This window comes from Mytilus californianus, unplaced genomic scaffold (genome assembly GCF_021869535.1).
Source record: "Mytilus californianus isolate M0D057914Y unplaced genomic scaffold, xbMytCali1.0.p SCAF_10, whole genome shotgun sequence".
In the NCBI taxonomy this organism is placed as follows: domain Eukaryota; kingdom Metazoa; phylum Mollusca; class Bivalvia; order Mytilida; family Mytilidae; genus Mytilus; species Mytilus californianus.
This window is the reverse complement of record NW_026262582.1, coordinates 33,233,020-33,250,097: the sequence shown is the minus strand read 5'-3', so window position 1 is coordinate 33,250,097 and position 17,078 is coordinate 33,233,020. Positions and strand designations below refer to the sequence as shown.

The following is a 17,078-nucleotide window of genomic DNA, read 5'->3' as shown; positions in this document are numbered from 1 at the left end:
GGTATCAAAGTCAAATATACAGACATATACTATTTATAACCACATTTAGAGGAGTAATCACAAAGTTGTCAAGTAATTTCTGCATATTGTTCATTTATTTAGAGAATCAACGTGTGTCAAAATCAGGTCTTACTAATCAATTTTTCCGACTTAAAGAAACATATTTCTCATTTTCACACTGTAGTTCAAACAATTCAGCCTCTTGTTTTATATTATATTTAGTTTAAGTTAATATTGTTTTCCTTTTGATTTGTTTTAGTTAATTTCATTTCGTTTCCTTCCATTCTTATTCCGTTTCGCACTTGTAAAAGGTATCTACGTTTTAGTCCTTTCCCCCTTTCCTATATTTTAATCAAAAATTAAAAAATTCAAACTTTCAAAATGCGAAATGATCAAAACTGTACGTTCAGTTTAGTATTTTAAAAGTTTGCTTAAATATCTAAACTATTAAATTTTAAAACGAAGTTTATAATTTTAAAATTTTAATTATTTGGTGAAATTTTCAAATTAAAAAAAAATAAAAAATTTGGAATTTTGATATTTTAAAACTTTGATAAAAAATTCAAAAAAACTAAAATTTTAAAACTTTTTGAAATTTTGCATTAATAAGTGTTACACGGACCGTTTGCAATGCAATATGAACTATAAAAATCTCGGTAAAAAATTGTAATGTTTATCCAAAATATGGGAGACAACTCTGGCGGACTTATATTGAATGTGTTAGATAATGGGATTTTGTGTACCATGATAGACAACTCTTCAATTCTTTAAACAATGAATAGGCTCAACGAAAAATAACGTGGTTCAACTTGTTATTTATTTCAGCTCATACTCAATGATAACAACAAATTTCCATTGATTCAATAAAAAGCCAGAAGTGGTAGAAACAATTAAAACCAATTAACATTAATTTTATAAAAAAAGTACAAATATCAGTTGCATCTAAATCATTGACTAGATTCAAATAGCAACCTATCGGCATTAAAAACAAAAGTAAATGTGATCAGTCCGGTAAGTAACTTTGTGTTGTTAGTCGTTTTGTTAATTTTTTTATGGGTGTTTAGTTCTGATCTGATGAGATAAGCTTGTTGTTTTGGCTGTTGTCTGCCATAACGTTTTTGTTTATCACTGTAGGCTGTTTGTGTTTTTTTTTTTAATTTGCTCATTGTTGAAGCCATACCGTTTACCTGTAAATGGTCACATCATTGCCATGTGGTCTTGCGTAGATATTTCATTTATTTAAAATCATACAACTTCTCCTTAATTCTGTATCATTTGGGATCAGAGGTCAGTAATTAATTAGTTAGGGTGAAGCGGGTTATGCTGTTTTAAACTTTCGATTGTTTTGCTATGTTGTAGTTAGATGCTTGATTTATATTATATTCTTTTAATGTTGTCCAACGTAAAATCAATTTTACTACAATACAGTCAGTTTTTTAAAGTTTTAATTATCACAATGCTTTCCTGCCTTCACCTTCCCTAATTGTTCGTCGGATAACTAGTAGTTAAGTATCGAACTTTTGACCGCGTACGCTGGGTTATTGAATTAATATTAAAGCATTGACTATATGTAGTTAAATGTGAAGGAATGAGGCGTTCTATAAAGATCGGCGTCTCTCTGTATTAATAAATCACGGTTCCCTCCAAAAAGAAAACCGGTCGTCGTCACTAAAGGCGTAGGAACTCCATCGCCATTCCTGAAGGCGGTTGGTCAATAGTATATGCGCGGCAGTCAATTCGCTTCCATAATATATAATCGATTCCTAAAGATTGATTGGTTGATTAAAACTTGCTTAACGTAAGATAAACAATATTTCATGCAAATGCATAACTACCAATGAAAAATGAAATATATAGACAACCAAGAAGGAAAATGAGCGCATCAAGTTATGACAACAGGTTTATTAATCAAAATCAGACCAAACTGTTAACTATTTTTAGCATTTTATGATTATGAAGATGGATTTCAATTAAGAATTAATCATGTGCTCACTTATAAACAATTTTGTCTCGGAACGTTTGATCTAAAAGTTGTTCTAAAGATCAAATCGTTAAAATGTAAATAAGATCTCTACTTATAAATGAAATCTCAACTCAAATTTGTGTTCTTGATCTCACACGTGTCTACCATGCAAAAACGTTTGAATGAAAGGAAATGAAGTTATTACAACCTAATATCACACACAAAAAACACTCCAAAAAGTGAAGAAAATGGTTTTTAACAACATTCATTCCACTATGACGTCTTTGACGTCTGGTTTACATATAATAACACATATAACATACGACAGTTACAGGAATATATATTGTATATTACATCAAATACCATGTGATTACATGTACATCCGTTTAACTATTATAATAATAAGTAAGTCTCCATTTATTTATTAATACAGCTTGCATGAACCTCAGAGAAAGTTGTGATAATTTCCTTTAAAATTTTTTAGAGTTCCGTTTCTGCTGTTTGTAAAAAGATGCCGACGATGAATCTCATGATTGATTGATTAGTGTTTAACGCCACTTTCAACCTATTGTGCTATTTCGTGGAGGTCAGTTTTTATTGGTGGAGGAAGCCGGAGTGCTAGGAGTCTCTGGATTGATCATTTGTAAAAGCTGCAATTCAAAATCATAAATATTATTTTGTTTTCTTTTATTTAAATCATTTATTAAAACGCGTCACCTCTAGATGCATTGGTACTGATGTAATCAAATGCAATTGTCGTAGTAATTTATTCATATGTAAACACAATTGCCACATATTCACTAGAAAATCTCCTTTTTGCAGATTTTAGTAAAGTCGAACGTGTACAAAAGGTTAAAAACATCGGATGTAACACTTAATTTTAGTATGCTTCTAATTATATACTACATGTATATATCGGATCCAAAATTCGTATCAAAATCCACCAAATGAAACGGATTCACTTGGCAAAAACATAGTAAAAATGGTTTTATTTAAAAGCTCCGATGAATGCAAATTAGAGCAAAATGAAAATTCGTGTCTGCAGTTTATTTCTATTTCAACACTATACTACTCAAAAAAGGTTTTATAACACAATTTGTGACAGAAAATAAAGTAAAACAAAATCTTTTTAAAAATGCGTATTCCCTATAGTCACTTCATATTTTGAAGCAAAGCACCTCCATTCGTTTGAAAGAAAAAAAACATAAACGTGTCTCCCGCTAAAGTCCAAAATGCAGTAGAAACTAGTCCTGTACGCAGGAGGTCATGAGTTAAATCATCAGCCTGGTAAAACCGAATAATTTTAAGCTAGTTTTTGCAGATTTTGAGCTTAGCGCACGGCATGTCGGAGTAAGGAAATAAGCAGCCATGGGTCAGAATAATGTGCCCTGATAGGGTAATCTGAAAAAATAATAAGTTGACATTCCGGCTCAGTATACATAACGACTAGTAGATGCAAGGTTCATAACATAAATATCATTCTCGTCCTGATATGCATGTATGAACTAGTATATATCATTTTTAGGGGTCAGCTGAAGCCCGCCTCCGGGTCCGGAATTATCTCGCTGCGTTGAAGACCTATTGTTGGCCCAGGCTGTTTTCTGCTCTTTGATTGGATTTTTGTCTCTTCAACCCATTCCCCGAACGTTTCAATTCTCAATTCTATATTTGAATTTTAGACGCTTATCAATTACTTTATACTTTAGTAACAATGAAGGCAACACAATATACCAAATGCATGGCTACAAATACTAATTTTATTACTCATTCGATGGATAATTCTGTACAATCACAAATACATTTTTTAGTCATGAGATTAGATTTCGTAACTACGACGTCTACATGTAAACAAAACTGCAACGGAATATGGAACTTTAGTTATCACGTTAAAATTGTCCCTCTTGAGACAATTTCAATTCCCTTAAGCATTTTAAAGTATACAAAACTGATACTGTACATGTATCTTAACAGAAATAGCTTCACTTTACTGAAATTCAATCATTAAAAATCAAACTTTTTTCAGAACCTTGTAAACCTCCATACATTCATTCATCATTTTCATCGAAACAGAGGAATTAGATTGTTAAGATATACAACTCCAGCATCAAGTTTTTGTTCAAAGTTGGCACTGCATCACAGGATCACATTTCGGGGTCTGTTCGCTTGTCTGGTAACGGAACAAAAAACAAGTAAAACTGTGAGCTACTGCTCACTGATGATATCCCCGCCGTAATATTTCGGTAAACAGGAAGTTGTTGAGTGATGAATCTGAAAACGCATCACACGGTGTAACTTACTTATATAAACCCTGAAACCAAATTTCAGAAATCCTTGTCAAGTAGTTCCTTAGAAAAATGCGACGAAAATTTTCAACTTGGCTATCATGTGTAAAATAATACAAGTGTTCGGTGAACAGGAAGTTGTTGAGTGATGAATCTGAAAACGCATCACACGGTGTAACTTACTTATATAAACCATGAAACCAAATTTCAGAAATCCTTGTCAAGTAGTTCCTGAGAAAAATGTGACGAAAATTTTCAACTTGTCTATCATGTGTAAAATAATACAAGTGTTCGGTAAACAGGAAGTTGTTGAGTGATGAAACTGAAAACGCATCACACGGTGTAACTTACTTATATAAACCCTGAAACCAAATTTCAGAAATCCTTGTCAAGTAGTTCCTGAGAAAAATGCGACGAAAATATTCATGGGACGGACGGACGGACTGACGGATGGACTGACGGATGGACTGACGGAAGGAGCGGGGGTATAAATATTCACCATGCGTTATTTATATCTTTTATAGCACTGGTGAAGGGAAGCGCCGCTACAAATTATAGATAATGTATTATGAAACAACGAATTTTGGGCTTCTAAGAAGGAAGTAAAGGATTTGTTCATTTAATCCGAAAAGAAAAAATTGAATTGAATATTAAAAAAAAAACTTGTCAACATAGACTCGTTCAAAATGGTAAAAAAGCTGTTACAAGTTTTTGAATTTTTATTACATTGTATATATAAGGTTTAAACAATGACAACAAAACTGCACTGATGAAACTGTGTCATGGGGAAAGCTAAATTTTTCGTAAAAAAAAAAATATAGAATACTTTACTAAAATTTTTGTAGGAGCTTCTAACTCTTTTCAAATATTCTAAAGCTTGGAATAGTGACCTATTTCAGTGGATCATTCCTACCTCTGAGTACAAAATGAGTGCATCCTTCCACACTAAAGACTTACAGATAACAACCGAATTTAACAGATGCAATTGAAAATTAAATATAAATGTTGTTAAACATTAACTGACGTTGTGCAACCCAGTATAGAATTTAAACACCTCCCGATTCTATATTTTACTGAACATTAAGGTACTTACAAGGCTAACGCAGTAAAATCAAAATGAGGGCAACTATGTCAACTAGTCCAACACACCCAATAAATGCAGCTATTACCACAAATACAAATTCAGTTTTCTTTTTCTTGGGATATTTAGGTTTTGCTGAAATTGAATGAAATTTTATATTGGTATGTTATCTTTAAATATTAGGGGACAAACCAAAATAAATCGTTATTTTTTTAATTTTGTAAACTGCACATTTGTTCTCGGCATTAAGCAAGATGTTGTATTCAAGTGCGCTTATGAAGTTGCTATTCTATGAAGTATTTTAACCAATGAACCATTTGACACTGGACAATACGTCAATAAAGTTTTCATCCAATAAAGTAGGAAACGAGAAAATTATTCTAGATTTAGCATTCTTTTCAAGAATAGCCTTGTATAATTTGAGCTCTAACGTGAAGCTGCATGTATTTCAGTTGGTGTACTGTCTGCTTACCACGAAATCAGAATTATCTTACTACAATTCCTGTACAACGATTGAAAAGGCTTGCTGTGGTAATGATTCATAGGAACAAACGTTGTAGTTTCATTTTGAATTTGAATTCATTGCTAGCACTGCCCTTTACCGATTACAAATCAACATGATTTCAAGCCGATATGTAAACCATCATGCGACTTATCATAAACATTTTACTTGAAATAATAAAAACGACGGACACAATTAACGGAATAAAAATGTTTCCGTCTTTTTTATCTTACCATTTACATGTATATATAGTTATCTGTTCTGTTCTTTTATTTTTTGTTTTGTTTGCTTTATTGGCTTTCCAAATGCCAATATCTTATACAATGTTTTTGTTTTCATATTCAGATCCAGTATACATACATTGGCAATCATACTACATCTTCCTATTTTTATATTAGAATAGTACCCTCTAAACATGGCACAGTGTCGTTAACTACTGTAAAAGACGTGTGTCCAATAAAACATATGACTTCAATAGTTCTATTACAGCAACATGTATCAATGATCTTGTAGACGAGAGACATATTTGATGTGTAAAATAAACCATTGCGAACATTGGTTATGGTCAAGTTTTGTTTCAAGTCCACCATCTGTAAAATAACAACAAAATAATATTAGAAGATTCTTAAAAAAAATATTGATTAGAAATGAAAACAAGTTAAATCTTAAAATATTTTGGTGATAAATATTATTCATAATGACAACAGATATACATTAATCAAAAATAACAATTGTTATTCCTTGTCTCGCTTATCAGTAAATAATACAAGTGGGTATCCTTCGAATACAGGGGCCTGGTTTTCGAAAGTATCTTATGACTAAGACATGTCTTATGATGGTCTTAGAACATGTCATAGTCGTAAAACATGTTTTCGAGGGTGTCCCAAGTTACGATACGTCATAACTTTTATCGTAAACTTAAGACACCTCGCGACATGACTTATGATGGTCTTATGATTATCAACTCAAATGCTAAAAAGTAAAGATTTATTCTTCTCCACTTCGTCAATTAAACTTTGAATCTCCTGCGACGTAAAATTGTAACTACTTTTCTTACTCATGATTTTGTATTATATTTATATGTACTATTTCGTTCCTTATTGATTATGTAGCACTTTATCAACATATTTGCACGGGCATTTCGTTAAGCGGGTACTCAATGTGTCGAATCTTAAAAGTATTCACAATTAAGTAAGACATGAACGCGAAGTTCAAGATAGATAATATACAAACTAAATTTAGACAAATTATCATCTCAGATGTTAATTCCTTTTCATATATAATTTCATGTTTATTATAATGTAAAAAAAAATATTCGTAAATAATAAGAATGGTAATAATTATGATGTTCAAACTTATTATTTTTATATCTATTTTTATTAATTTCTTATCATTTATATATAAATTATTTAAATAAACCAAAAAATGTTCACTTATGACAGTCATAAGAGCATCATAGATATGACTATCTTAAGACAGCTCCGATTTACATTAAATGACATATCATATGAGAGTCATATGATGGTCATAAAATTTGTCCCAAGATATATCTTATGACATATCTTAGGATACTTTCGAAAACCAGGCCCCAGATTTTCTTTCATCTAAACGTTAAGTACATTTGATTATTAAAACCCGAGATAAGGGTACCATGTTTTTTCCTTGTCGTGATTGTGTGGTTAATATGAAACGTCAAAATATTAATTAATGTTGGTGTTTGGGGTTGTTTGAGCTTAACAATTAACTCTGTTTCTGCAGATTGCTTATTTTTTTTTGTAAATATATATAATATACATTTTAATCTTTATGGTATGAAAATTTGACGTTCATTTCCTCTCATTTACTAACACCTAATTAACATTTTAAAAATGATTTAAATGAAAAAAAATGAAACGTCATGTAATACATTATGTTCATATCTAATTAAAATTACTGAAATTTATGCTACATATTAAAGCTAATGTACTCCATTATACAAGCAACATAAAGTAATTTTAATAATGGAAGTATATTTTAACATGTTCATACATACTGTACATGTATCTGTGTACTTACTGCATCGAAGAACTTTATGTTATTTTTAGTATTTCAGATATGTTTTTGTTTGCTTTTTCAATCGAGGATGTAGTGTCACATGTCTTATTATAGTTTCTATGTACACTTTCGATTGATCGATTTTCATTTACTGTATTGACTATCAAGTGGTTTTAAAATCTAAAACCATTAAAAAATGCATTTTGTAAATTCATGTATTATTTAAGAACTCACCCCATCAGTGGCATTACATTTCGGAGAAGGATATACTTTTTCCATTGATATATTTGCTTCAATATAATCTTTGTAATTAGTAATATTAATTGGAAGCTCTTCTATGGGATGATCTGAGAAGTACAAAAGCGTCTATTTAAGCATATCCCCTTCAAAATGAACTAAACATGTAACAACCTCGTATTAAATATACTATTAAGTGTTTCGGGTGTCTGAAACATTATTGTATAAAAATAAGGAGATGTGGTATGAATGACAATGTGACTACTATCCACCAACGTTTAAATGAAGTGGATAGGCAAGCTTGAGCCTTCAACAATGAGAAAAATCCATACCGTATAGTCGGCTTTAATTCTTATTTTACAAACAGGATATCACATTCTAATTTTTATTTGATGTTGTTTATAGAATAAGAGTTCGCATACTAAGATGCGTTCATGTAAAAAACAACTTTATCCTTTGAATACACGTATTCTTGAAGGTTATCAATTAATGAATACCGTGGTAAAATATTTTTTGTTTGTTCTTATGTTGTTACACAACTCTCCCAGGTTACTGGGAGGTAGTGCTCTCGCAAAAAATATTAACCCCGCCAAATTTTTAATGTACCTGTTCCAAGATACATGTTAGAACCTGTAATTCTTGACTTATCGATTATTCCTGACTTTCATATTTGTTTGTCGTTGATTTTTTAATATAAATCTGGCCGTTTGTATTCTTGTATGAATTGTTTCATATATGGTAATGTTGGGGCCTTTTACAGCTGACCCCACGGTATAGGTTTCACTCATTGTTGAAGGCCGAACAATGGCCTATAGTCTTCATCAATTGGGTGCAAGATGTACAAGTTCACAGCCACGTCTGGTCAGAATATGGGCGTTAAATCCGATGCCTCGTGTAACGAGAGTGCCCCGCATTTGCACGTTAAGAACCCTTGCTACAAATCTTTGAAGGGTCCGTAGGAGGCCTGTTGCAAGGCTACATTTTTGTCCCTATACAATATTCTTTCATTTTCCTGTGGCAGTGCAAATTTCCCCAACCTTCATCCCGGAGGGCCTCTATTACTCGACCTACCTATTGTATTTTTTGTTTATTTGTTCTCGTCCTGAACATGCATGAAATATTTGCAACTGGACGTTAAACAACCAACAATCAATCAATCAGTCATCATTTGGGTTCCTTTGGGTAGTTGTATCATACCACATCTCCAATTTATACGGTAAGATGGTTTTGAAATCATCGGCGATTATTTCTCTCTTCGTAGTGCAAACAATTATCTCAAAAAAAAAAGAAGAAAAACAACCTCCAAGTTGATTCTTTCTTCGTAGAATAAAAAATCTTTGTGATTACCGTTTTAAACCGTATAATTTCTGCAATGGGAGAGAATAATACGATTTGAACAGTCATCTTTATATATTGTGTTTGTGATTAATATTTAGATTTAAATAACTTATTTTGGAGAGATGGGTTTTATTTTTTTAAATGAAATAAATACATATTAAATATTATAAAACCGTTATAGTCTTTGCCAAGACAGTCACACAATATGCTGTACTTACTTACATTCAAAATCTTCCTCTGTCATTTCCAAAACATTACTGAACGTATTAAATCCATAAGTGCACTCATAAGGTATGTTAACATCATATTCTTCGAGAGTTTTAATTGTGAAGATCGAGGTGTTTGCAGAATTGTTTACAGATTCTGTGTACTTTAAAATATTCAAAGATACTCCATTTATTATGGCAAGGTTATATTTCCAGCCTTTAGCCCATTTTCGTGTATATCTGTTACAGCAAGGGGCGGTATATGTTAGATGACACGACAGTTGGACGTCCTTTCCAAATACTACAGGTTTAGTATGAAGCTTCCAGAAAATATCACCTAAAAACCAATGTGAATACGATATTTATTTTTGCATACTTTAAATCATGTGTGAACATCAATTTTTTCCTGAAGGTAGAATTAGAATGTAATTATAAAAAAAAACATGTTTGCATCGTGTTACTTTCGAAAACGAAGATAAAACTGAAGTCATATTATTGCGTCCTAAATGCTTCTATGGATTAACCTTCATTAGGATTGCTAAAACCAAAAATTTGGGAAGATCGGGATGTGGAATTGCTAAAATACGCGAACAAATGTTTTAAAGTTTTGGTAAATGTGCCTATTATTTTTCATTTAGTTTAAGTTTTTATGAACTATATTTGAATTTACCTTGTTCGTTTTTTCTTTATATAATTTTTTCTTCACAGGATGAGCAAATATATTGTTTGGATTATGCACGGCTATATTACCAGAATAACAACATGACTTATATAATTTTGAAACGAGAATAATACAGAAAAAGTTGAATAAGATGCTTTTAGCAAAAAAAAAAAAATGGAGAAAAAATAGGACCACAGTACCTGTTTTTCTTGCTACAGTACATTCTGGTATATATGAAAATTAACTGTTTGGGGTATGTCCCTTCATTTGGCAAAATTTTTAATTTTTTGAATCAATCAAGAGCTTTTGGTGTTAAGAATTTCAAAAAGAGTTATCACAGAAGGGCACGTACAGTCATATTAGTTTTTTCATTTAGACAAATTATTCTTACTTCTTTGTCAAAATATGCATATTTCTGTAAATCTTGTGGCATTATCGATCCATGTTTGCGGAAACCCCAAGTTACATTGAAACATAGATACTGAATACATTTTGTAGTAATATTTTTGGATATTAAGATAGAGAGATCGGGATTGTAAGAAATGTGATTAGCTGTTTATTAATGCAAATAAATATATATCCAATTGTAATAAATTTTTGATAAACGTTTGGTAATGCTTTCCTTGTGGCGACACGGTTATTTTATGTATTAAATAACTTTAATAACTAGAATTCTAGATACACACATTTTGAAATGTCAAATCTATTAAACATTGAGGAATGTCAAAATTAAAAAGAGACTGAAATGGAACAGCCATGTTGATCAAGATCATCTTTTTCTAAAAGAGTTCTAACCTTAATTTTAGTGTCAAAATGTATAAACAGTCAAACAGTAGCACCCAAAGGCAAACTTCCATGTTTTTTTTTCACATCAGGACAATTTAAAAAAAAATGTCAATCTTTTTAATTAAATATCAGTATCACAGTTTCAGGTATGTACTTTGAGGTTCTAAAATTGTTATGGCATATTCTTGAACAGATGACAAAAATATATGTATATAATATTTAAAGAAAGCTGAAAACCGCAATTTTAACTGATTTTGTTATTTTTTTACGTTATTTAAAAATGCATAAGAATGGCATTCTGAACCAAAACAAGTATTGTTTGAGAGAAGAGCTATAATAATTTATATTTTATTTTTTGCGGGAACAATTCAATTGTTATGGTAAGAGACCTTCTATGATAAAATTGATATTGGAATTAAATGATAGGATACCCATTTTACATTTAAAAAATGTAGCAATTTTGAATCAAAAACATTCTGCATATTCGTTTAATAACATTTTGATTTTATGGAAATATGTGAAATTGTCAAAATTGGTTATTCAAATTATATAATTTAGAACAAACTTGAAATAGGATATTAGCTCTACCATTTACAATCAAACTTTGCTTTTTTCTTTAGTATTAAGGATACATGATGAATTGTCCCATCGGGTCAACGATCTACCAGAAATGTGACAGTGAAAGTGAAAATGAAAGTGAAAGTAATAAAACTGTATGATACCGATATCCGTTCGCATAAGTGTACCTGATGTAACTTTCATCAAATATGCTCGACAGTTTAATAAGTTATCACATGACAAACTAAATATAAAGATACTATTGAACAGAAAAGTTAAGATATACTAGATAAATTTCCTCTTGCTATTTATATTGTATTTGTTCCATGAAACATGATTTGTGATATTTGCGTAGACATATTGTTTACGCAAGAAAAATACATTTTCTGATTATTCATAACTGGTATAAAATCAAGGATTTATGAATGGTAAAGACGACATTCGTATTCGTGCATGATTTCGTACATTTGCGATGTCAGAGTGCTTATGGTATAATGTCACAGGAATAGTCGATTTTTTCGCTGATTGACCTTGGATAGAAAGCGAAACTGGTTCATAAAAACTCCAGACAACTTTAAAATTCGTGCTTTGTCCCGTACGTTTTCGTTTACACAGTGCTTATAGTTTAATGTCACAATCAGGGAAAAATTAAAATAAAAAAAACATTACTCCAAGTAAAATTCAAAACGAAAAGTCCCTTATCAAATGGCAAAATGAAAAACTCAAACACACCCATTTGCATATTTCACAGAATCAACAACACAGGACCAATACTCATTAGATTACACAAAACGTTACAGTTAACAGTTTGCTTGATAACTTTCCAATTGCAAGTATTTTAGGTTTTTCCTTGAAATGTGTAATGAATGTAACTACCTTCGATGTCTATGATTATGTATGCAGTGACGAAAACCGTAATCAGGATCCAAATAACCGTCTCTGCCATTTATCGAAACCATTCATACTTTTTCTGAAATAAATAACACTGGACATTCAATATTCATGATTAAATTATCTGCTTTTAAGTAACAAACCCATGTGAAATATTTCTCTTATCAACAGTCGTATATTGATTATTGGTATTTGGGAAACCAGACATAACGGTGTTATGCGATCAGCATTATACGATTGTTAAATGATACGAAATGCTAATGAATGAAAAGTGTTGATAAGATAACCAGAATAAATTATTTGAATAAAGATATAAACTTCGTAAGGTATGGGTTTAGCTCATTGTTGAAGACCGGACGGTGACCTACATCTACGTCATTTGGTCTCTAGTGGATAGTTACCACATCTTTTTACGTTTATATTGGGTTGTCTTTCTTTGATTGTTCTTGTAATTCACAAAAAGGAGACATCAACGTTTGCCTTGAAAGAAGGGAAGACAACTAAAATTAACTTTATGACAAGTTAAATGAACGAAGGGTTTTAAAAAGAAATTTCAAGAATCAAGTTTTAGAATTCATCTATCGTTTCCCAGATGTTTTTTTTTACATTTCTTCACTTTCGTATACATTTATGTTTTTTGTTGAAAGACAAGCTTTCTCAATTGGTTCTTTAATCTATGGAAATTTCATATTTTAAAACGTTTAATCTTCTTGTTTCACTCGCAAAACATAAATAGTTGGTGTATTATCCTTCGACGCCATTGATGAAAGCTGCCAAAAACAGAACACACGTGTTTAAAATTAATTATCGTTATTATTATAAGGGTAACTGTTGTTGTGTTTGTGCCAAAATTAAACATTATTATTTTCATATCTTTAGAAAATACTACCACGCATGTTTTGGTAAATCATATTTTTAATCCTTTTATTTATATTGTTAGTATGCAGTTGATTTTTGAATAATTTTCAAATATTTATTACAATCAACACTTTTCCTCGCAGGTATTGATGCTGTTTTCATAAGCCATGATTTTTAGATTGAAAATAAGCATTATCGTTGTCATGAAATCGCAAAAGAGAGGCGAACGTATGGAACGCCACAGCTGTCTTATGCGGTACTTTGATATTACGTTATTTGTTTTATTATTACTTGATGATATTTTGTCTTTACATAATATGGTTTTGACATTACGTAATGATGTTTTGATATAACTCACTATGGAATAGTCATTACTTAATGATATTTCGATTTTACGTGATATGGTTTCGTATTGACTTGATATGGTTTTTTCATTACTTAATATGGTTTTGTCATAATTCGATGTGATTTCATCATTATTTAATGTGGTTGTGTCATTAGGTAATGTGGTTTTAACATTACTTGATGTGTATGTGGCTTAACGTTATGTATTTGTTTCATTACATGATGTGGTTTTGTTATTTCGTAATGATGATTTGCCAATTCTTCATATGGCTTAAACATTATATAATGATGGTTAAAAATTTGACGATTTTACACAACATGATGTGTTTGTTCCTGTATTTGATGTGGTCCTGTCATTCTTTGATGTGGTTATCACATTACTTGATGAGGTAAAGCCATGTGACCATTTTGGAAAAACAATAGTTCTATTTTTAGCCCGATTTCCATATGTCGTTTGTTTAATGTGCTTCGGATGAGTGTCGCTATCCATTGAGTTAAAGTTCAAATTAAAGTTCGAGTTGTTGTTCAGAGTTATTTGGTATGAAAAAGTGGAACGGCAGACAAAAATAAGAAAAAAAAGTACAAACAAAATATCAATGTTTCGGACATAAGGGGGATGGATGTCCCCAAGCCACTTGGTCCTGCCGTTTTTTTCCCTTGGTTCTCAAATGGAAGCAGTATTACAATAAATTCGTGAAGAATTCCACGGAACCCTGTGTCTCGCCTGAGATTGCTGCTGCCATTGTAAAAGTGTAATGTTGACTGTAAAACGTCCATTTATCGGTAAAAAACTAAATTAAAAAAAAATGTTTTTCTGTACATGCTTTATCTCGATATAGAAGATTAACTCCTATACAAGTTTTATAACAATTCATGGAGGTTTAAAAATTTATCATGACAAAATAGTTTAATTTGGTAATATTTAATGCATATAAAACTTATATAAAAATTAGAAGATGTGGTATGATTGCCAATGAGACAACTCTCCACCACATACCAAATGACGTAGCAGTTAACAACTATATGTCACTGCATGGTATTCAACAATGAGAAAAAAACCATACCGCATAGTAAGCTATAACAGGTCCAGAAATGACAAATGTAAAAACAATTCAAACGAGTAACCTAACGATCTAAATGATGAAGACGCCGACGACGGACTATAGGTTTGTTGTGTCTCACTCCTGCGACATTAATATCGCAGGCTGGACACACATCAAATGACTTGTACGTTATTGTCAACAAATGAGACACTTTAATGCAACTCACACTAAAGTTACAGGGAAATGGGGGTATCGGACTAAGCGACAAAGCATCAATTCTATAAAATAAGAATTCTCCAAATTTATTTTAGCGTGTATTATCATTTGAACATATACGAATATCAATCTTTTAATATATTTTTTTATAAATTCCATTCTGTGATATACCTCGCACTAAAAAAAATTAACTTTTTGGAATATCTGTTTCACAGGTGACGACGGATATGTTCCAGTTGTCGTAACCACAATCCCGTCCTCTTTTCCTCGAATGTGACCTACCGAATTAGACCAAAATCACTGGGTTTGTACTTTCACGAATAACACGACGGGTGCCACACGTTGAGCAGAATTTGCCTACTCTTCCGGAGCACCCGAGATTATCCCAGGATTTTGATGGATTTATATTGCACAGTCATACCGATCTATAGAGTTAAGCCAATTGCATCTGATTTTTATATGCCCGTTTACGGGACATATTATGGTATACCGTTGTCCGTCCGTCCGACCGACCGTCCGTATGTCCGTCCGTCGTCAACATGTCGGACAATAACTCAAAAACGCTTTAACCAATTTGCATGAAACTTTAGTGAAGTGTTTATATCTATTGACGTGAACTCCCTGTCGTTTTTTATAAATTTTACATTTTACGTTTCCGTGTTATGGGGTTTTATTCATTAAAAAAAGGGGGATTTTCCAGTTTTCGGACAATAACTCAAAAATGCTTTCAGCAGTTTTCATGAAACTTTGATGAATTGTTTATATCTATTGACGCAAGCTCCCTTTCAATTTTTATAAATTTTAGATTTTACATTTCCGAGTTATGGGATATTATTCATAAAAATGGGTGATTTTCCAGTTTTCGAACAATATCTTCAAAGTGCTTTGGTGACTGGTTTATATCTATTAAGATAACCTCCCTTTAGTTTTTCATAAATTTCTGATATAACATTGAGAAGTTATTGAACTTTATTCTTTGAAAAAGCGACGGGCGTATCATGCGCTCATGGCGCAGCTGTTTATTACAGTTTATTCTTGTGTTGTGCTGTTACACTATTCATGGTAGCTGGGTTAGGGTATAGCGCTCACAGACATGTTTAACTCAGCCACGAGCACATTCTTTATGTACCTGTCCGGAGCCTGAATTTCAATGGTTGTCGTTGTTTTATGTGTGTCATATTTGTTTTTCGTAAGTTGTTTAGTTATTAGTTACGGGTGCCTATAATTGCTTACATCCACTGTATTTAAACTCTGGTGGATAGTTATCTCATTGGCAATTACACCACATCTAACTTTATTTCGATTTCTATGTGGTGTTTTGTATACTGTAACATTGTTTATCTTTTGCATGCATACTCCTTAACACTTTTTTCGGAAGCCCTAGCAAAAGCCCATGATCCGGAATGGAAAATTTAAATAGGAACTCATATTAGATAACTCCAATTTCAACTCGAAATCTTAATCTAAATGAGACTCAGATTCGAAGTCTAACTCGAACTCTACCTCAAAAGGTAACTCAAACTCGAAGTTCAACTCGAAACTCAATGCTAACTCGAACTTTAATTCTAATTATGACTTGAATTCTAACTCGGAATCGAAAATTACTCGAAGTTTAAATCGGAGACTAACTTGAAGTTTAATTCGAACAGTAACCCGAACTTTAATTTGAACTCTAACTCGATGGATTGCCACACCCATCCGAGGCAAATAAAACATTGAAATCGGTTATAAAAATAGAACTAGTTTTTCCCAAATAGTCACGTGGTTTTACCTCATCAAGTAATGTGATAACCACACCAAAGAATGACAGGACCACATCAAATACTGGAACGAACACATCGTGTTGTGTAAAATCGTCAAATTTTGAAACATCATTATGTAATTTTAAAGCCATATAAGGAATTGGCAAATCATCATTACGAAATATCAAAACAACATCATGTAATGAAACAACTACATTACGTTAAGCCACATACACATCAAGTAATGTTAAAACCACATTGCCTAATAACACAACCACATTAAATAATGATGAAACCACATCGAGTTATGACAAGACCATATTAAATAATGACAA

General features: G+C 31.7%; 1 long non-coding RNA gene across 1 annotated transcript; it reads right to left on the bottom strand.

Annotated features, from left to right (window-relative positions):
* Positions 1 to 1,873: 1,873 nt before the first annotated feature.
* Positions 1,874 to 12,620, bottom strand: LOC127717972 (uncharacterized). The gene is made up of 6 exons (XR_007989498.1): positions 12,525 to 12,620; positions 9,660 to 9,980; positions 8,097 to 8,209; positions 6,235 to 6,418; positions 5,339 to 5,461; positions 1,874 to 2,613 (listed from the first exon to the last, which is right to left on the bottom strand). It is a non-coding gene; the product is annotated as an uncharacterized LOC127717972 (long non-coding RNA).
* Between the last annotated feature and the right edge of the window lie 4,458 nt (positions 12,621 to 17,078).